This window comes from Haliotis rufescens, unplaced genomic scaffold, assembly GCF_023055435.1.
Source record: "Haliotis rufescens isolate VD_foot unplaced genomic scaffold, xgHalRufe1.0.p SCAF_65, whole genome shotgun sequence".
NCBI lineage: Eukaryota > Metazoa > Mollusca > Gastropoda > Lepetellida > Haliotidae > Haliotis > Haliotis rufescens.
The window spans coordinates 815,554-839,203 of record NW_025964356.1 but is presented as its reverse complement, the minus strand read 5'-3'; the positions used below and the strand labels follow the sequence as shown (position 1 = coordinate 839,203).

Here is a 23,650-nt window from a genome sequence, read left to right as displayed (position 1 = left end):
TTGATGATTCTTTTAATACGAATCATGACGATCGTTGAATTGCATCATAATTTTTGCATACAAAATTCCCTCTGTAGTGGTGGTATAGGTATATAAATCCGGCTCCAGTGGAGTTGCGGCATAACCCCCATTACCTATACTACTGGAGGTCGTACCATATGGTGGAGGGAGTTGATGGTGTGGGGAGGGATCTGTGGGCAGGAGAGGACACCGCTGGTCATCGTTGACGGAAACTTGACAGCTCAGCGTTACATGCATGGATAAAATTCTTCGTCCAGTTGTCCTACCATTTCTCCAACAGCATCCACGTGGTGTCATTTATCAGCATGACAACCCTAGAGCCCATACAGCAAGAATTGTCACTAACTTCCTCGCAGCCAACAACGTCAACGCCCTGCCGTGGCCTGCACGCTCACCCGACATGTCCCCCATAGAACACCTCTGGGACTTGATGGATCGTCGTGTGCGACAACGACCACACTCTCCAGCCAACCGGCAAGAACTGATCTTGGCCCTCCAAGAAGAATGGCGTCAAATCCCACGTGACCTCATCAGACGACTGACTTTTTCTGTGCGTCGAAGAGTTTTTGCGTGTATTGAGGCATTTGGTGGTCACACACGCTACTAATGACTTGTTATTGAACGTGAGCGATTGTTTATGAACTCTGCCTATTGTCCATGATTCTGAAAGCTCGAGTTTTGTACCACACCCAACTTTGGGGGGCTCTGACGTCATTCTCGGTCGCGGTATGATTGTCATTTTCAGTGTTGCTATGTTGATATATTGATCTTCTCAATACACTTTACTTCATGCATGTATGTTTTGTTGTTTTTGAGCAAGAGTGATTTCAAACTCTGGTAAAGTTTCTTTTGGACGTCAGTTTATATGTTTTAAAAAAAATATGGTAGATCTACAAGTGGTTTCCTAAACATCATTTACAAAAAGTGTTGTAATGTCCAAAGCACAACGTTATCACAATGTTAATTTGCAACGTTGTTGTTACGTTGTGGAATAACGTTACAATGTAATAATGATAATACTAACGTTGTCATAGAGATACGCAATTACGTTCTGGAAATTTTAGTATTAAGAGATGAAAATTCAAATGCCGAATATACAGAAAGGTAATGCATTACTGCCTTGGTATTCTGACAAATTCATGTTGATTTTGATAAAGCAGTTCTATTCCTTTTATTTATGACTATCGAGAAGCAAACTCTATAACGTTTCACCGACGTTTCAGAAACGTAGTTACAAAACGTTGTGTGATGTCCGATGCACAACGTTTTCACAACGTGAATGTGCAACGTTGTTATAACGTTTTGAAATAACGTTGCACGTTGACGTTATAATAACGTTGTGACAACGTTATATCACGACGTTACCAATCCACAACCCTTCCACAACGTTGTAATGCATTAATAAAAGGTTCGATGCCACAGAGATAACTCCTTTTGAGGATGATGCCCATGTCTGTTGTCATTTTGTTTTATCATGACAGGGCTTCATGTTCAGTATGATGGAAAGATCTTAAAAATTATCAACATAATCACTTAACACAGGTTTGATTTGTGTAAATATACTGAGAGGCATTAAAAACGCACACCCATTATCATGCTAAACGCAGGCCTTATCGTCACAGGACAACTGGGAGTGTTGCCGACCGTTCTCGACCAGGAACGCCGCCTGTGACGCCACGGAGGCAGGACCAAATCATCATTGTGAGTCACCTTAGGGATCGCTTCAGAACAGCACGACAGACTGCCATTGGCATGATGGGAACAAGGGGACGACTAATCAGTGATCGCACGGTCCGACGTTGCCTTGCTGCACGAAACATCCGGTGCCGTCGACCCTATCGTGACCAGATCTTGACTCACGCACACCGCCTTGCACTTTAACGTTGGGCAGCTGCAGGTGGTCATCTTGCTCCCAGGCAATGGAGAGATGTCATCTTTTCAGATGAATCACGCTTCAACGTCAGTTTCCAAGATGGCCGCATCCGTGTATGGGTCATTTTAAAAAAATGTCAGAATTTCAACTAAGCAAAAACATCAAAATTGTCTTTTGTAAAATACCTTTTTTATTGACTCAAAGTAACTTCTGAATAACAATGTTAAGCAAAATGACACCTTAATAATCAATGATGTCCTAATTATGATATTTAATTAACACTGAATAGGAAAAATATGTCTGTCCTGTTACCATGTTAACAATTAAATTTTCTGTAACAATATTTTTCAAAGTTCAACACAAATCATATCAGTTCTTGTTTTTAAATGTATTGTTTAATATTTCAATGAATACAATCAAAAAGAGATTGGATACTTTATTTTATGGACAGATTTGTCCAGCATTTGAGTCAAATGAAAACATTTGAATTCATTCAAATCCAATATGACAAACATACCCTGATTTTTGCATCATATATTTGACACATGTACTTCATTAGATGATATATGTTTGAATTCAAATATGTTCTTCTGAAAAAAAAATAATAATAATCAGTATATTTCTATTTTAAGGGCTGGTAACAGGACAGACAACGTAGTAACAGGACGGACAATTGAAAGTAACAGGACGGACAATCGGCTTTGATTGCAGATAACTAGAATGTTCAGGAGTTTCAAGCTTTTGAAATATCTGACAAATACGAAAAAAGTATGTGCAATTGATTACACCTGAACATATTAGGCGTAATTAACTGAATATTCTTTTGTGTAATCTGAACTATAGAAACCGGTCGGTAACAGGACGGACAATTGAAAGTAACAGGACGGACAAACTTATGTTTGCAGTCAACTAGCCTGTTCTTCTAGAAGTTCAAAGTTTTGAACTCTGACAAATAAGAAAATGTTTTGCTTGATTAACAGTGTCTGATCATATGGATGTTATAAACTGAATGTTCTTCTATTTAATCTGAATGTAGGATACTGGTAGGTAACAGCACAGACGGAAGTAACGCCAAAGACAATAACTTTTGCATTTTGGGTTAATAGCTAGCATGCCTAGAATTACAAAGAATTTAAATTGATTTAAACTTACACTAAATAGTCATGTGACAGTTTTTGTCATGAAGCAACAACATAATAACCAACCTTATCCATGTATTATGTATCAACATAATCTGGAGAAAAAGAATTGTCAGAAGATTTCCTGTTGAAGCTGTATTCTTTTGCAATTGTATTCGCAAATATTCAAACGGTCTGAATGGGTGAATTATAGTTTCCTTAAAAGTACAATTCACTTGTATCTATGATTATTTGATTAGTGCCAGAATTAAATGATGCCTTTCATTCACCCAGAAACCACAGGTTGTTTATTGTTTCTGTTTTATCAGATCTGTAATAGCTTCAACACTGAAGTGGGAAGCAGTGCCTTCAATCTTCTTTTGTTCAGGAATGATGGTAATAATGTCCTCGTGCTTGTACCAGCATTTGTCCAGCAGGAGTCTTGGCCATAAGAATCATTTTTGATCCCATTTTTTGCCAGGCTTGTGCATGCATTCCACATATATATCATAGGTAGAACCATCTATGTATCCAGGATATGGAAAACCATCATATAACACAACAACCCATTTTCCAAGACACTCTTCTGTATCATCTGGAACGGATAGTAAAATGTTCCAAGACACTCTTCTGTATCATCTGGAACGGATAGTAAAATGTCACTCTCACTTTTCTCAACCTCACCTTTCTCCACCACCCCACCTGTCCTCTCCACCTTTTTCTCAACCTCACCCTTCTCCACCACACCACCTGTCCTCTCCACACTTTTCTCAATCTCACCCTTTTCCACCACACCACCTGTCTTCTCCACACTTTTCTCAATCTCACCCTTCTCCACCACACCATCTGACCTCTCCACACTTTTCTCAACCTCACCCTTCTCCACCACACCACCTGTCTTCTCCACATTTTTCTCAACCTCATCCTTTTCCACCACACCACCTGTCTTCTCCACACTTTTCTCAACCCCACCCTTCTCCACCACACCACCTGTCTTCTCCACACTTTTCTCAACCTCACCCTTCTCCACCACACCACCTGTCCTCTCCACACTTTTCTCAATCTCACCCTTTTCCACCACACCACCTGTCTTCTCCACACTTTTCTCAATCTCACCCTTCTCCACCACACCATCTGACCTCTCCACACTTTTCTCAACCTCACCCTTCTCCACCACACCACCTGTCTTCTCCACATTTTTCTCAACCTCATCCTTTTCCACCACACCACCTGTCTTCTCCACACTTTTCTCAACCTCACCCTTCTCCACCACACCACCTGTCTTCTCCACACTTTTCTCAACCTCACCCTTCTCCACCACACCACCTGTCTTCTCCACACTTTTCTCAACCTCACCCTTCTGTTGTTTTTTCATCAGATAACTATCTTCAACAAAGTAGTCTATTTTTTATGTATATATGTTTTCTTCTAAACTGTGATAAATTTGAAAACATAACTCTTAATGTTTCATAAAATTAGAATATTTAGTGATTGGATAAGAAAAGTTAGATAAAGATGACCAAATGTCTGTGCTGTTACTTTTAAGTCTTAACCAACTTTTTTTAATTTAGCTTGGAAGATTTGTACAACCATAGCCTCTTGAATGCCTGTGTTATTTAAAAGGAATTATTTGTGTTAATATGGTAATTATATTATTGATTGGTTAAACTAGGAAAGACAGTTTAAGATGATGATAAGTCTGTGCTGTTACCACGGAATGTCTGTGCTGTTACTTTTTCATCAGTTAACTATCTTCAACAAAGTAGTCTATTTTTTTATGTATTTATTATGTTTTTCTTCTAAACTGTGATAAATTTGAAAACATATCTCTTAATGTTTCATAAAATTAGAATATTTAGTGATTGGATAAGAAAAGTTAGATAAAGATGACCAAATGTTTGTGCTGTTACTTTTAAGTCTTAACCAACTTTTTTTAATTTAGCTTGGAAGATTTGTACAACCATAGCCTCTTGAATGCCTGTGTTATTTAAAAGGAATTGTTAATATGGTAATTATATTATTGATTGGTTAAACTAGGAAAGACAGTTTAAGATGATGATAAGTCTGTGCTGTTACCACGGAATGTCTGTGCTGTTACTTTTTCATCAGATAACTATCTTCAACAAAGTAGTCTATTTTTTTATGTATATATGTTTTCTTCTAAACTGTGATAAATTTGAAAACATATGTCTTAATGTTTCATAAAATTTGAATATTGAGTGATTGGACAAGAATAGTTAGATAAAGCTGACCAAATGTCTGTGCTGTTACCAATATTTGTCTCTGCTGTTACTATTAAGTCTTGAGCAACTTGTTTTTATTCAGCTTGGAAGATTTGTACAACTATAGCCTCTTGAATGTCTGTGTTATTTCAAAAGGAATTATTTGAGTTATTATGGTAATTATATTATTGACAAGATAGACACAATTTTTATGGATAACAACTTCTTTAATACTGTAAAAGGCGACGTTTCGGTATAGATCCTTATACCGTTGTCAAGCAAGACTGAATGAGTACTTACTTACTTACTTACTTTGGAGATTTAACGTGCGCTTTCCGACTGATGCGTATTTCGCACACGGGCCCGGCCAGGCCATTTAATGTGTTTCCGAAAGGGGCGAAAGTGGTCTGTGCAACCCAAGAGGGGGGTTTTAGGGGTTGCTTATATAGAATTTGGGAATTTTGAGATTTGGAATAGATGCCGATGGGATTGGGGAGGAGAACTAAGGGAGCTGGGTATGGTGGATGTTTGTTTGTTTATGTAATTTTGATTTGGTAGGTTATTGTGTTTTTATTAAGAATACGCCTAAGGCCTTGAAGTTTTCTAGTTTATTTTGTGGGTTTAGTATTGCTTCTAGAGTTAGAGCCTTGTTTAGATTGAGGGTGGTTTGTAATGCGGTTCGATGTGTTAGGTAGTGTGTGCAGTGGATGAGTGCGTGTTCTGGGGTTTCTGGTTGTTTGCAGTGTGGGCAGTTACCTATAGTGTGTTTTTTAAAAAATTTTAGGTGGTTATTTAGGTTGGTGTGTCCTGTTTGGAGTTTAGTGATTACTCTGTCGATTTTTTTGGATGGATGGAGAATTTTTGGTTTGGTTAGTGGTTTGCTGAGCACTTTTTTGATTTGGCTATTTGAGTTTAGATATAGGTTATGCCATTTTTTTGTGATTTTTTGCTTGTTTACACTTTTAATTTCTGATTTTGAGATGGGTAAGTTTAAGCTTATTTCTGTGATTTTGAGGGATAGTTTAGCTGCTTTATCGGCGTTTTCATTACCGTATATTCCTACGTGGGCGGGTATCCACAAGAAGGTTATTTGTTTGCCTGCCTTATTTAGGTTGTTGGAGCTTTTAAGTATTTGATTTATTAATTTAGGTCGGTTTTTGGTATTTTTGTTTTGGAGGGCTTGCAGTCCACTTAGGGAGTCGGTAAGTATTAGGATTTTTTGTGTTTTTTGGATTCTTGATTATGGAGGGCTGAGGCCATGCCCATTAGTTCTGCCGTGAATATTGATGGGTTGTTTGGGAGTCGGAAGGATTGTGTGGTTTTAGTTGGTTGTGTGGTATGGACTCCGAAACCTGTGTGTTTGGAGGTCGGATCTGAGGATCCGTCCGTGTAAATGTGACACCAATTTGGCCAATTTTCGTGTATGTATGCTAGTGTGGTAGTTTTAGCTATGTTTGGGTCGGTTTGTTTATTTATTTGGCTAGCTAGTGTTGTGTCTATTTTGGGTATTTTAAGTTTAGGAGTGAAGATATTTGATTGTTTGCAGTTTTGTTTAAGATTTTTAATTTGGTGTTCCTTTAGACATTTAGAAGGAAAGACAGTTTAAGATGATGATAAATCTGTGCTGTTACCACGGAATGTCTGTGCTGTTACATGTTTGAAGGTAACAGCACAGACAGTAACAGCATAGACAAATTGACATTAATTACAGTTTTTTTTAATGAGACCTCACTTGAAATGTTGAGACCACATGATTATTGTGGCCATCTTTCAAAAATATGTGAAAATGTGTTTTCAAATAGTATCAGTATATCTGGTATTAATTTGTCTTCTGGGTATATAGGCATGAGATTATCAAACACAGTTTAATCGTACAGGTGTCATTGCTTATTCATGATGCATGTCATTTATGAGATATATTAGTCATAGTGATAATGATATGAATTATTTTCCTATAATATTATGTCCTTATGCAAATCTGAAATAGTAGTTGCACAAGTTAAAATGTATGTCATTTTCATTTCAGGCTTGAATCTTATGACAGAAATGATGATTTTGTTGGGCCATCTGTCTCCATCCCACGTCCAGAAGATACATCATGGCCAGTGTCAGGATTTCAACAGCTGATGCCTTCCCATCGTCAACTGCTGCCTCTCATTTCCAAAGAAACCATTGAGGGTTACTTCATCTACCGTATGGCAGGAGACAACCAAGCTGCCCATGATATCAAGGCCATAGAGAAAGGTTCTCTGTTGTTCGAGGGGGACAGGGTGCTGGCATGCAGTGTTCACATACGTGCATCTACTGATGTATACTTAAGTGGCATCGTCAGTGCATCTATGAAAAACAAGGTAAAATATTGACACACCATAAAATAAAAATAAAAAATAAAACTTTTTTAATTATAATGAAATTTGTACTCAAAGATGAAGCTAATCCGAAATACATTTCTTGACATAAAACTGATTGAAAGTGAATTTATTAATGGGAAATTAAATTGCACATACATCACATTTTATGTATGACTTCTATGCTTGGGTTAATGTGGGTAGCCTAGTGGTCTAAGTGTTTACTCATCTTGCTGAAGGCCAGGTTCAATTCCCTACAAGGGTTCAATGTGTGAAGCCCATTTCTGGTGTCTCTAGCTGTGAAAGAGCTGGAATATTGCTAAAAGTGGTGCATAACCATACGTACTCACTCACTCTATCCTAGGTCACATACAATTACAAGCTGAAGATAGAGAAGACCGGGGAGCCAGTCAACCCCCACTGCGAGTGTCCTGCAGGGAAAGGACCACATTCAACCTGTAAGCACATCGCTGTGGTGCTGTTGATGTTGGAGCATTTCATCTCAACTGGCAGTGTGTACCGAAAACTTGCAGTTGTTCCACAAGCCCAAAAAATCGTACAAAGGTAGGTCATATTACAGCCAAGGAAATATCATACCCAGGCCTCAACAACAATGTTATGATGAGGAAGAGAATATATGGATGTCAACTTCTATATTATGAGGTTAAGGTGTTCTTCATTATATAGAAGTTGACATCCGTATATTCTCTTCCTTATGTGCATCACTTCTAAATGCCTTAGAAACGTTATGATGGTTTATGATTTTGTATATAAAAGAGAAACTGTAGATGACTAAATATTGTGTGTTGGATATTGGAGTGGAAACAGTTTTTAAATATTTGTATAAGTGTTGTTTTGAACAGGATTATTATGGCAATGTAGTATAAAAATATTGTATTCAGGATCCTCCGTAACAGCTGCAGAACTGCCGTCAAAAAGAAAATGGTCACAGCATATGCTGGAAGATCCAAGGCCACATAAATACAGACACATGAGTGGCTACAATGATCATGTGCGCAACATGATGACAAACTACTGCTCAAAGTCATCTCATAATATCGCCCTAAGATATGTTCACCCAAAAGCTGATGTCCAGACAGCTGCTAAGGACCATCACTACCTTAAACAGCCATTTACAGAGTACATGGTTGACATGGCACTGAAGGTACACAACACTGGAAATTCTGTTGTATAATACATGTAAATTTCTTTAAAACCTCAAGTCTTTCAGATTTGATCTTTGTAATACACAGTTAAAATCATAGCTTGTGAGGAAACATAGCAACATCTGAATGTTTGGGGTTGTGTGTTAATGAGTCATTTGTAAAATGCAATTAACTAAGTTTGAAAATGCCTAATCATGATCAAGCAGATTAGTTCCCTAAAAAGAAAAATAGACTTGTATATTAGGTATTTTTCAGATTACTGACACCGCCTCCGTGGTCTAGTGGTAGAGCGTCCGCCCGGAGAGCGGAAGGTCCAGGGTTCGATCCCAGGCCGCGTCATACAAAAAGACGTTAAAAGATTGTACTTGTTGTTACCCTGTCTGGCGCTCGGCATTAAGGGGCTAAAACAAGGACTGGTCGGCTCAGAGTCAGTATACTGTGTCTGAGTGGGGTATTCATGTTAAACTGCGGCATGGTATCTCAGTGAGCTAGCACTATAAATCGGCATCAGTCCGGACTGGTACAAGCAGCCACACACACACATACACGTGCATGCACGTCGCTGTGTAAGTGCAATAATCTTGGACGCGACGTTAAACCCAATTTCACCTCACCTCAGATTACTGACATGTAAAACAAACTATGTGAAAAAATATTGTTTGGGACATCTCTTTTATGTCTTGACTTTTGTTTTTCTTTACAGGTAACTGAGGAATCTGCGAAAGATATTGAGGCAGCAACGCAAGACCAGTCCCGGAGCCCAGTGTGGCACACAGAAAGAAAGTAGCGCCTCACAGCCTCAAGGTTTGGTGAAGTGACCAAAATGACCAACCGAAGAAATAAGGAGAAGTTATGTAAATCAATTGTGTCCACAAAATTTTTATCATGTAAGCCTGTAATTCATGGAAAGCAGTATGAGAAAAGAGCACTTTCAAAATTTGAGTCCATGTACAATATCAAAACAATAAAAGGCAGGTCTATTTGTTTCCTGTTCTGAACCCTATCTGGGTGCTACGCCAGATGCAATTATTGATGCTGATATCTTGGTTGAGGTGAAATGTCCATATGCTGGAAGGAATGATCACATTAAACCTGGTAAACATTTTCCATATCTTCATTCAGTGTAAACAATCAGATTTGTTTAAATCCCAGTAGTCACTACTACTGCCAGGTACAGGGACAGATGTACTTAGCAAAGCGTCAATTTTGCTATTTTGTTGTTTACACATTCTGTGACATGTTTGTAGAAAAGGTCAGTGTTGATAAAGATTTCTGTCAGTACTCATTAATTCCAAAACTTGAACTGTTTTATACCAAACATCTAAGACCATACATTGCTTCTACATTGTAAATCATGGTTTTTTTCCCTGGAAACATCATTAAGGCATTTATGAGTCCGAGCTTGTGTATGTACCAATGGTAATAACCTTACATGTATGTTTGATTCCCATTGGGAGTTTGTATTTGTGTATTAAGCACATTCAGGTTGTCTTATTCTTGAAATTAACTCAAAATCTAAAAATGTCATACAGTTATATCCAGATCTAATAGAAATATTCCTTGGACTTTTTGTTGATGATGGTCTTTTCTCTTATTCGGTAATTGGTCTCCAGCGTCAAATCAACATTTTGGAAACTTATTGTGACAAATGGTGACTGTTCGACAGTCTTTATAACTTAAGTATCATTTTATGCTTGGGTGTTAATTCTGTATCACTTAAGAAAAAAAATCCAAATAAGTTCACATCTTTTCCAAATATAAATTTGTTTCAGATGCTCATGTCAACATCAAATGTTATATTAATACAAATTATTATATTGTGCATACATCATGCATATTCTGTGCCTTGATCTATATTTGCAATGAATAAGCAATTTGAATTGTAAATCATGCACATGTCCAATATGATTTAGCTACCATTAAGACAGTTTAGTGTGAAGTTGAAGATTCATGAAGATTCCATTTGAAGAATATACACAGTACTCAACTAATGTTCCATATATACACATGTTTATTCAGACACTCAAGAGAGAGATTTTGGATTTCCTCCAGATTTCACCGAACAGGTTTACAACCTGTTACCACGATGTACATACACATTGTAAGAGCATCAGTGGAGCGGTACATTGAGCTCAGGGGTAACTACAGTACACAGAGTTAGAAATAATAATCTGCTGTGGTTTGAGACTATTACAAGTCATTGGCAAAGTTAAAATATTGTGGTTTTGGTTTGCCAATCAATTGTTTGACTAAATATGGTAATACCACCAAACAAAAATGACAGCATGTCACCTTTATCTTTCATTTCAAAGCTTACCATATGCATAAATAACTAATGAAAAGAAGCAATTTCTTTGACACATGAGAGATTCACATTTTAATATGACATGCTTGTGTCACAAGTTACACTCCATAAACTTTTTGGGTCGTGAGGAGATTTTCACACTCAGTTGAAAGCCAGTAGCCAGTACAAATGTAAGGTAAGCCTTGTATGAATATGTTTTCATTGGGATAAGCCTCAAATAACTGAAATATTGTGAGCCAATCGCTGTTGACTAAAAATGACATATGTTTGATTGATTATGTACACTCAATGTTACAGTTTCACATTCTCACTTCTTGATTGCTACAACACTAACATTGATTATACAATGATTCAATACAACTCATATTTTTCTTAATCAGTCCTTTTGACTAATGATATTTCAATTATTAATCTATCAATAAAATACATCATGTTAGGTATTGTTAGACTTTACCTCACAAATTGAATTTTCAACAACACCAGTAACATTTTAAAGCCTTAATGAATTCAGTTCAGCTCCATAAATGTGAAAATGTAGGTAACTCTATTACTTTATATACATATTGTCATTTAGATTTTGTTGAAGATGAGTACCATATTAGGTTTATATGCCCTAGGTACACTGTGATTAGAATTAGGTATTTACCTTTTCATAGCTTTAACAACACTCATTCAATGGTCAATTAGCTAAAACAAGAAATGTACATCTCCTTAAATCTGTTGCTCTGTATATGAAACATGTTTTCAAATTACGAGCTCTCACATGACCACTTATTATTACGAAAATCTGTACTATAGGCCATGTGACCATACCGATTATATTACTACTGTATAAGGCAGTGGGGTGGCCTTATGGCTAAAGTGTTTGCTCGTCACGCCGAAGACCCGGGTTCAATTCCCAACATGGGTACCATGGCTGAAGCTCATTTCTGGTGTCCTCCGCCATGATATTGCTGGAATATTGCTAAAAGCGGTGTAAAACAATTCTCAATCACTCACACTACTGAATAAAATTCTACTACTACTACAAATTTCAGTCACAGATATCACAAAGAAGAGATGCTTCAAGCAAATTCATTTACAATGGAATTTCTGAAATTTGAAATAGCAAAACAAACATAAACAATCCGCGATCCAAGTACTACTTTACTTGATGGGAGATGTCTTACTCAGACCAATTATCGGTTCGACATGGATTCTTTTAGAAGCAATTTTTCTGTCCTTAACAACATCTTCTGGTTCTAACTGTGATTTGCCTTTTAACATAGTTGGAGTGTTTACTTGAACATCTTGGGCTGCAAATAAGTCTTGAACCATAATGCCCCTGTCAGCCATAATGCTATCCTGTTTTTCAAACATACCATGTGATGGGTTAAGTAAAGGAGACTGTTCTATGATCTGTCTGTCACTTGCAGACCCCCCAAAAGATTCGCTAATAAATGAGACTGCCCCCCTGGGTGTGCAACCGATCATGGTTTTCAATGTGTTTTGATGTTTATAGCTGGACCATGTCATGCTCTGAGCATCAACATGATATGGCTTCTTTATTGGTATCTCTGTTGCATCCAAAATGACTCTAGTGGTTTTAAACTTCTTACCGAAATCAGTTGGCATGTGATCATCAACAGTTGGTCTTGATGGCCATATCTGTAGTTCCTTCAGTTGGAAATATAAGAAATTGATCCATGTTATTACAATTTGGGAAACAGTGGATGATGATATGCCAAACAAGAAACTTAATTCAATGTCATCCTTGGCCTGTCTTAATTTCATTAGAGTTAAAAACAATTGGACTTTTGGGTGCAAGAGTTCACATTGATAGTTCAGTTCAAAAACTGCTGGACCAAGCGAGTGAAAGAAAAACATGAAATGGTCATAATCTTGGTAACCAGCAAAGTACAAAACAGCTTTGGGATTATTGATGTAGGTTTCTATGGAACAACTTCCTAACAAACTGCACTGAGTAGACTGAGAGTTACTTTGACATGTTTCAAGAGGCTCATTCAATCTACTTGGGCTTGTTAAAGCACAATCCTCTCCAATACCGATTTCCACCTCCGACGACACATTCAATATAGCTATGTTGGCTTCTTCTTCATGGAGTTGATGTGCCCTCTTTGGTTGAGTTGATAGTGCTGGTGTACGTGGGAAGATGGAGGGAACCGCAGCTGCCCGGAGACGACTTCGTTCACCTTATGTTAAATACATTTAACGTAAGTTACAGAAAAATGAAAGGTTTCAATTTATTGAAATGAAAACAAATGCATATTGAGGTGATTTTCCTCTTAAGAATTAAGAAAATAAGCAAGTAGCTTTTTTTTTTTTCTTATTAATTATATGAAAATGCAGGTGATATATAACTACACTGAAGTAATGTTAAATGTTCAAACGACCTCAAATTCCTCTAGTGATTTACTTATAGAGTTTACCAATAATAGAAAATTGTACAAAACTGAGTTTCCCAGGCCTCGTTGAGTAATTCTTCGGTCGGAAGCTTCAGGCTTGTCATCGTTTGTATGGCTCCTTAAAAACAGGAATTTAACACAAAGCAACAAGAACAAACATTAACAATGAATCAACCAAAATAATAATATCTAAATTCACTTGCAAACATGGAATAAATCAACAATACACAAGTTGAAGACACATTCATGGTCGTTTTTTATGATATTCATTATCAAAATGTGTGTGTACGCTATACAGAGCTACAGATAAGCTGCACATTTGTGTAAAATACTCCCCAAAAATATTCAAAACCCAATTACACACTGATTATCTTGTGTACAAAAACGCATGCATTTAAGGAAAAACTCAAATGTATAAAAACAGCACCCGTTAATACCCAATGAAGCTTTTTCAGCAATCGTACAACAGGGCTAATTTCCGAAAGACAATTATGAGCTAATTTACTATCTGAGTCAAGCCTATATATTAAGTACGGTTATATACATCTAATGATAAATGTTCACTAATTTTGGGAAAATCCGAATAGAGTCATGAATGGATGAGTGAAATAATATTGGTTACCCTATGAAAAATGTTATACTTATAACCCATTTAATATAGAAACCCTAGAGTAAAAACTCATTTGCTCAAAAAAAGTTATCTGGAGCTCTGATTATAGAAATATCTTTACATTGCTTTATGCAAGCAGAAACTTGATCACATTTACTAAGGTAAATGGGACTGTGAATGAACAGCTGCTGAACAGTAGCATGAGGATATTGGCTATTCAGTATTAATAAATCACATTTTGAGAAGTATATTTTTGTCTATGAATAAATTTACTTTGTAGTTATGGTTAATAAAAGAAAGATTGTTTACATAATAACATAGATCTACATAAATAAATATACACTTAAATGTATATGCCTATTCATTAAAGGGGCACTGATCTAACGGACTGGTTGTTGCCTTTGTTATTGTTTTCCCCCCGTGAGTACCCGGATGATACGCAACGCAACTGAGCGTGACCAGACACTGGGGTACCGTCTGCAAGGACAGCTAAATAAACTTGGAGGCTGGAGGCAATATTTGTTTTACGCAATTTTGAACACTGATTGGTTAACTGTGATCTATAAAGATTTCGACAAAGGGCGCATGTTAATTCATTTCTTCAGCCTAAACAAACAGACAAAAAGAACAAGGGAGCTCATCGGATGTCGTCATTTGGAAATACCCCAGATGGTTATAGTTTAATACTACAAAAAATATCCATGCAGTGAAAGCATTTTCGGATTTCGGCTTGCGTCGATAATACGATTACTACTCCCTTGTTGTCATCCACTTTTTTTTGTAAATCAACGGATCGTTCCTAGTCATCAAAGGATTAACAGAAAATATGTTGATTGATTAATCACTGTTATCTTGCACAGTGGATATGTCAAGAGTGAGTGTTTACATGTCTAGGTTTACTAAAACAAAGGGAATACACTCATATCATGGCGCGAAGTGCCGATGTAAAAACAACATACTTTGTTCAAAGGGTTAACTGATAATACGTTGATTGATTGATCATTGTTATCTATCACTCAATGGAATTTTTAGGAACCGTGGACGCTATGAAAATAGTTGTCACGTGGGCTTTCTCAGCCGACCATTGAGACTTGACACCTATGTAAAACACCTGAAACAATCCAAGCGATCAGTTGAGAAACAAACACGGGTTATAATATCCCGAAACGATATATATCTTTTAAAATATTTGATTGTTACTGAGACACGTGACATCGAATAAGTTTCTTTGTACAGCTGCAGACGAGTGGGATATTGTTCCTTTGTGTGGATATTCACGGATACATTCCTCGAACAAGGAAGCTGCCTAAAACTTATACACATAAATTTGGTAGGTTGTATTTTATGATATCTGCATTTTGTTTTCCTTCATTTGAACCGATTCGTTCTTGTTTCTCTACGTCTTGGTTGGGAAATTCTTCAATGCGCGATAGACGTTGTTGTCACAGGTCTTTTCCTTTGTAAGCGTGTATATATTACCGTCAATTTGTAAAATGTGATTCTCTCAGGCAATTTATAAAATGTGTAAATATTTCAGTCATTTTGACTAAAAAATCTGTCCAGATTGATCAAGACGATCAAAAGGGCCTACAAACATCACAACAGATTATTATGTAGGATTAAAAGCCAAACAACTTAGAAATGTACTTTTCAACGTTACATTTTCAGTCTCTTGGTGATGACATTAAACATCAAAATGTTTGGAATTCGTTGTCATAATAATACAGATGGAAATGTCTTTCCGTCACTTTGTAAAATAACTGAATATTTAGACGTTTAATAAATTTGTTACACATTTGACAGTTAAAAAATATACACACTATAAAAAAAGCATATGCTCAGGTGAAATATTTACTTTGTGTTGCAAGTCAAAATAGTGTAAACGAAAATCGCAAAATTACCAAGCAAGTGACTTATCAAAACGTCGTCACCATTACCGATGATACTCACAAAGATACCTACATTTCCTTATTATCTCGAAAACTGTATTTCATTTTGTTGATCAATGTGACCATACGCCCTTATTACTACCCATAAAGTGACTAATGCGCTTACGAATGGCGCAGCAGAGGTCGCGAACTAGTCTAGATTTCTGCTATACATCCGGGTATTCACTGGGAAAAAACAATAACAAAGGCAACAACCAGTCCCGGGGAATTGCGTTAGATCAGTGCCCCTTTAATGTTTGGGTCTGTGAATGAACAGCTGATGAACAGGGCCCAGTTACCAGTATCATGAGGATATTGGCTATTCGATATTTGTTATAGGCTAATTTATTCTGCTTTTGCGCTTTTCTTTGCCAACATACAAAAAAAAACAGTAAGAAAACCATGCACAAATAATTATTTATCATTCTCAACAGACAAAATAATACTGTTTTTACGAACCTCATAGTGTATCCACGAAATCATCATCAGTGAGTTAGCCCTTCTAATAGAGGGTGTACAGTCGAAGAAAAACGTGTTGTTTTTGTCGTTTACCAACAATTTGACAAACAGAATGAAGAAGAAAGCATGGGAGGACATTTCACAGAGGTTAGTGATTCAATGAAATTGTGTGTTTGTGTGTGTGTGTGTGTGGGGGGGGGGGGGGGGGGGGGTGTCATATGTCTGGTATAAACTGGAGTACAAATATGTAAATAGGCCTAATGATCACGTAACACATCGATGTTTTATGTTGAATATTGCAGGGCGAGGAAAGCATTCTGACGGTAAATATCTGTAGGCTATCTTCACCAACCTGTCAACAGGGTGTTACTTCATCAACCCGTCTTTGGTAATAACTTCCCAAATGCAAAGGATATACATAAACTGGAACTAGCGCTGCAGTGTCACGAGCAGCCAGTTTGTCACTTAGAAAGGGACACCACTCTATCCGTATTTTAGACGAGACATTCTCTCGATACATTATGTTGCTGGGATTTTGGAGTTCTAACCCTTCACTCTATTACTTTTTTTCTTGACAATTTATTAAAGTTCACTGATCTTGTTTCAGCATCAGTGCAAACAGTGGTGTCAAGAGACTGACAAAAGATGTTAAAAAGAAGTGGATGGACTACTGTAGTACAAGTATGTGTATACACACAGAACATAATATTATTTTATGTAAACAAATACTCATTGCATGGTATAAAACATGTATTTGTCCTGACATACATGTTCAGTGAAACATTCATATTTAGCTGTTATTAAATATATATTAAAATTGTTTATACTGGTACTTTTTTTTAGATAATATGAGGTGTGTTTGCTCATTTATATATTTTGTTCCACCAGGAGTCAAACAAGGAAAAAAGAAGCTGAAAGAAGGAGGGAGGCAATGAGAACTGGTGGGGGGCCTCCACCATCCAACCTCACTGAAATGGAACAGCGGGTGAGCCTACAGTTTCTTTTTCAATCTTGAATTTCATAAATGCTATATCATTGGGTGTTTTTTTTTTTTTATATGTGGGCATATTGAGTACTCAACAAGTACAAATGAATATAGTTGCTGTTGAATTGTAATTTTACAATTTATATGAAAAGCTCTTAAAGGAGCAGTTAGATTGTGATTATAACAAACAGGTCATCTTTTGACCAATAAGTTATTAGGTAAAGTACTTCATTCCTTATTACAGAGAACATTAACATTGTAACATGCATTGAAAGAAATATTGATTTCAGGTTGTATCATTCATACCTCCCTGCTCGATTCAAGGTTGTGAGGGTGGCCTTGAAAGTGAAGAATATGAAAGTAAGTTGCGTAATTGGTTGTGTGAATGGCTGTATGTGCAGTTGTTTACTTAACTGGTCTCATAGTTTATGTTAATGACCATATGTCAGACATATTATAGATTATCTCATACAGTAAAGGTAATTGTGATCATGTAAGATAAAAGATGAAGTATAAACTTAAAGTTGATTTTGAAATTTGATTAATAGTTCCATTAATAACCATACTTTTTGTAGATTTTGCCTTTTTTCATTGCAGAGAAATTGGTAAATTGGAACTACATGTATCTTATTACTTACAGACACTACTCCAGCAACTCCAGTTTTTCCAGAGACTCTTCAAGCCCTGCAGGATTTGCCTTATGATGGGGCCTTTGTACCACCAACATACATGTACTCAGAGAGTGTGATGTCGGCAGATGATGTTCCTCAAGGTATTACCATATACATAATGGAAATAATGCACAATAAATTTAATACAACTTTTAAGTGTTCTGGGTGGGGAGAGATTTGCAACTGTGATAGTTTATTGCAGGTATACCTACCACAAGATAAGATGAAATCATGTATACAACATCACAGGTCTTAGAAATACAGTTCATGGATTTTAATTGTATGTATGTGTTTATGTATTAATTGTATGCCTGAAACTCCAATCTCTGTATGTGTTTATGTATTATGTATTACAGGGAGAGAGGTGTTTACTTAATATTCCTGTGGATATGTTTTAAATACAACATTCACATGTCTCAGTTAAATGATTTGTTTCTTTAATACAGTTGATGCAGTTTCACATGTTAAGGCCACAAAGACTCTCAGTGGTATGTACAGCAATACATCAAATTTGAAATGATAGAAAGAGAAAAAATGCAATTTACTCAAGAAACACTGATTTTTGTTTTGATTAATTTTGTATACAGATGGACGAGGCATAACTGTTGCTGTGAGACTGGTGTTATGTAAAATGAAAATTTCTTTCAGACAAAGATAACATTCTGAACATAGAGAGGGAGAAACTGAATGTGCTGAAAGAGCTTCTTGAGGTCGAAAAAAAGAGATTACATGTGGAAAAACAGAAATTGGCCTACATCATTTCTCTGGAAGCTGGCCACTCTGGCCAACTGAATGTATCACCAATTATTCAGTTCCTTTAAACTTTGATTAATTTTCCCAAATATAAAAATTCATACTGATAATGTAGCTTCTGTTGTCATTTATCATCGGTTACAAAAAGTCGTTTATCTTAATCATACAATCATTTAGAGAAACAGTTATTGACGACAGCTTGTCGGACTTTGAGGCCGTCATTGAGAGGTCCCAGGTAAGCTATCCCATCTTCTTGGATCAGGTCTTCTTGTGTAGGAGGAGCTGGCAATCTTAGGCTGATGCAGAAGTTATGCAGCTGACAGGTTGCATACACAACTTGATGGCATTCTTGGGGGGGAACGGCAGGCAGCCACCTGATTTATGTAGGCACCTAATAATGTATATAAACACAAACATTACCCTTTGTTCAGAATGCAGATAAGATAGACTAGCCGCATTATTATGTGTAAAACTTGAAATTTTCTAAAAAGACCATATCTCTGATTTACTTTAAAGTATGAGTACTATCTTAAAGCATAACATCTTAATCTGTCATTAGCACAAATGTATGCCATACTAATGTCTCAAATATTGAAAAATGATATATATGATTGAGTAGAATAAGGGATGAACATATACATGCCTGAACCTGGATTTAAGGAGTCCAAAAGCCCTCTCCACAGTGTTGAGTGTTCTGCAGTGTGCAGTGTTGTAACATTCCTCAGAAGGTGTTGTAGGGTTAACTATTGGCGTAGGCAACCATGGGCGACATGCATATCTGATGGAAAAAGTGTAATTCTGTTAAACATACTGACCATACCATTAAATATTGAAAGACAACTTAAAATACCAGCTTATATATTTCACTTCAAATGTAATTTCATTTCGTGACAATTTTATTGGTGTCAGTTTACATTGTGAAATTTGGGTTTAAGTACAAGGGGAAATCACTTTCACTCAAAGCTAGATTTTATAGGCGCTGCTTTCAATTTATGATCAATATATTTTAAAGTGACTAATATGAAATAAACATTGGAATCTGAAAATCACATTATGATTACAGTATGGTCTTCTGTGTGCCAAGTTACAAAATATCAACTTCTTGTTTATATGTTTTCATATCTCTGTAGTGGTTACAATACAACTTATGTTTACACAAATGATTTGCTGTTACCCTGAATCGCCTACCAGCCATCCGTCATTTCCAGCAGTCTCCATATACTGCCCAATCTTGCTGTTTTGTAGCATGAACGAATCATGAGTTGAACCAGGCCACTTGGAAACCACACTTGGAAACCTTTTGATTATATATACATATTTATAATTCTTCCATCAACCATGCATTCATAAATCGATATTAAAGTTATTTTCTCAAGTCCCTGTGTGTGTGCGTGTGTGTGTGTGTGTGTGTGTGTGTGTGTGTGTGTGATAGTCCAACTGGCTGTTTAGTTTTCTTTATTCTTTATTTATTCAGCAGTGAGCATTGCTTTAAAGGGGAAGCGTACACGCAAAAATCACTTTCTTTCTTTTTCTAAACAAATCGCAATTTTAGAAAATTTGAAAATGTAAACTCATTTTTTTCACAGTGAAAGTAGGAAGATCACAATAGTGTGAAAATGATATGCCGTTATGAGGCCTTCTTTTTTCGAGCTAAACAGGCCTGAGTTATCCCCATTAGATTATGACGTAATTGCTGCCAATTCAACTGGATCCCTGTCTATTCTCAACGCAAAAGATATCAAGTACCAGTTTTCGGTAAAACAACATGGCCTACGACACACTTCGGCGCAGTGGTGACTCGGCATAACACTATGCTGGCTGGCATCTTAGACGCTAGAATCACACACCTGTACCTACACCACGTGAAGCGGCTCTAACAAAGCATGATGACGTCATAATGTTTATCAATTGGCACCAATGACGTCATATTGCAAGGGGCATAAGTCATGGTGTTTTTGTTATGAAAATAGAACACTTGGTAAATGTGAAAATTATAAATCGTTTAAATGCAAAACATATGTTAATTAATTGTGATGTTTTTTATATTTTTGTCTATGACACTACTAGGTTAACACTTGTAATGTGGAAAAAGTACAAGAAAAATAGGTTCATTTCCGTGTGACACGTTGGTCGGATGTTGCCTTTTGGAACGAAATCAGTTTTAGTTGTTTGACAATGGCTTCATTTGTACGGGTAAACACCCGTGACACAGTGGACTGGGATACCCCATGCAAGTCTGCTAGTTCAGTGCAGAACGACCCCCTACTATAAAATCTGAGGGCAATCAAAACCTGTGTTTCCGGGGACAATGCATGGGAACGCTCTGTTTGGGAAGCAAGATATGGTTTCAGTAAGTCTATAAGTTCAAATATGGCATGACGTGGTAGCCGGTAGCGCCGGATTATGCTGTCATCATCGAGCGTGTCAAGTACTCGACTTCGGTCTCGAAACACCCTTGGTCGTGATCGTTATGCCTTTTTTTAAGCCAAGCAAAAAATATGCCGCCATCTTAAAAAAATGATACTAAAGTTACGACAGAAATGCTTGATTTACGATAGGTACTGACCACTCATATATTTTCACTAAGATAGCTTTGTGGATCGCTTAAGGGCAAGTTCACACGGAAATGAACCTATTTTTCTTGTACTTTTTCCACATTACAAGTGTTAACCTAGTAGTGTCATAGACAAAAATATAAAAATATCACAATTAATTAACATATGTTTTGCATTTAAACGATTTATATTTTTCACATTTACCAAGTGTTCTATTTTCATAACAAAAACACCATGGCTTATGCCCCTTGCAATATGACGTCATTGGTGCCAATTGATAAACATTATGACGTCATCATGCTTTGTTAGAGCCGCTTCACGTGGTGTAGGTACAGGTGTGTGATTCTAGCGTCTAAGATGCCAGCCAGCATAGTGTTATGCCGAGTCACCACTGCGCCGGAGTGTGTCGTAGGCCATGTTGTTTTACCGAAAACTGGTACTTGATATCTTTTGCGTTGAGAATAGACAGGGATCCAGTTGAATTGGCAGCAATTACGTCATAATCTAAGGGGGATAACTCAGGCCTGGTTAGCTCGAAAAACGAAGGCCTCATAACGGCATATCATTTTCACACTATTGTGAGCTTCCTACTTTCACTGTGAAAAAAATGAGTTTACATTTTCAAACACAGATAGTAACTAATTCTAAAATTACGTTTTGTTTAGAAAAAGAAAGAAAGTGATTTTTGCGTGTACACTTCCCCTTTAAGATTTTTGTCATAAAGTTACGACGGGTTTTACGATGTTCGTAGCGCTACGAAGGCTTTGTGGATCGGGGCCCTGTATTCTAAAGGTAGGCCGAAGATTTTATAGATTTTCGGGCAACGAGGTCCATTTACACCTTGTCCAGAATGAATGCTTACAAAATTCCTAAAAATGTTATGAAGTCATTCACAAAAATATGGGTTCCATCTATCTTAGAGGGAGGAGGGGCCAATTCCTATGTTTCCTGCAATCACTGATCACTAAGCTTACTATATCCAACTTAAAACAGGAGGAGCTACAAATGTAAACATGTTTTTAATTGGATAAAAGACAGTCCCCAGTTTCCCCCTCGAAGTGACCAAGAAGTCCCACACAGAGCGGCCAGAAACATAAATAAATCTGGCATCTTACTGATAGCATCACATTCTAGTGACAGATATGTTACTTTAGGGCAGTTTAACACCGTTTGTTTAAATTTGAGTTGACTGATATGTCATTGAGGGACTAATTTGTGTGTCAGGGGTCTAAACTGATGGTTTACAGGTTGTGGTGTTTGACATTTGTCCAGAATGAATGCTTACAAAATTCCTAAAAATGTTATGAAGTAGAGAAACTGACACAGGCAAATTTCTCCTTGGATGATAGAGGGACATATTTGTCCCTCCTCTTCAACCCTCACTTTGAAGTCGAATAAAATTCAAACTACAGCAGTCACAGAGACACTTCACAGTTTTGAATACCGTGGGAAATTCCCTGTTTGGTCATGTCATCCACTGGCATTTTTGGCCAAGCAAAATTACTGAAAATTAGGTGCATAGTAAATGTCGACATTTTTTTTACACATTACTAAATTACCACTCATGGCGTTATTTACAGCATGTTTTGAAATAATAAGTTCGGCTATTCACTCGGCGAAATGAATTTCAAAAATAGCATAGCATCACCGGTATCTGTCTTTGATCAAATCCTCAATGATCATTCCAAAACGTCGCAGATAGCCTTAGAATCGTTTGGAATGTCTTGGAAAATACGCAAACACGAACGCCGAAGTGAACTTTCCGTCATATATATTGGATATAGTGTTTACAAAATCACGTTTCACATGTATCGGTTATGAGATGCCTGTAACATCACGTTAATTTTGTACTCAGCAGCGATACATACATCCTTGAATTCCTCATACAGAGTAGAATCAAATGACACATGGTCCTTGTCACCAATACAAAGTGTGTAGATGAAATCAATCAAAATAAATTAGGTGTGAAAACGAACGCTGTGCTCGAAAAACTACACTTGTTTGAAAAGTAAACAAAGCAAAATTCAGATTTTACACAATGTAGCATTTTCTCCTATTTTGAACTATACATTCGTCTATTCATTGAATACATTGGCACAACAATTTCAGAATATGCATGGGAAGAGAATCGTATGAAGAATTAGGGAACTAAAAATAGATACATTGCAATGGTTGATATTTTCAACAGAAATTGTCAAAATTTCCGTCATGTGTGACGCCATGACTGACGC

General features: G+C 36.8%; 2 long non-coding RNA genes and 1 pseudogene across 2 annotated transcripts; 2 read left to right on the top strand and 1 right to left on the bottom strand.

Annotated features, from left to right (window-relative positions):
• The first annotated feature begins 5,094 nt into the window (after positions 1-5,094).
• Positions 5,095-8,244, top strand: LOC124115537 (annotated as a pseudogene).
• A 2,497-nt stretch (positions 8,245-10,741) lies between these two features.
• Positions 10,742-16,961, bottom strand: LOC124115530. Its single transcript, XR_006857990.2, has 2 exons — positions 16,808-16,961; positions 10,742-13,576 (listed from the first exon to the last, which is right to left on the bottom strand). It is a non-coding gene; the product is annotated as an uncharacterized LOC124115530 (long non-coding RNA).
• Positions 16,962-17,418: 457 nt separating this feature from the next.
• LOC125375986 lies at positions 17,419-18,870 on the top strand. The gene is made up of 4 exons (XR_007218888.1): positions 17,419-17,440; positions 17,731-18,212; positions 18,558-18,599; positions 18,760-18,870. It is a non-coding gene; the product is annotated as an uncharacterized LOC125375986 (long non-coding RNA).
• Positions 18,871-23,650: the final 4,780 nt, after the last annotated feature.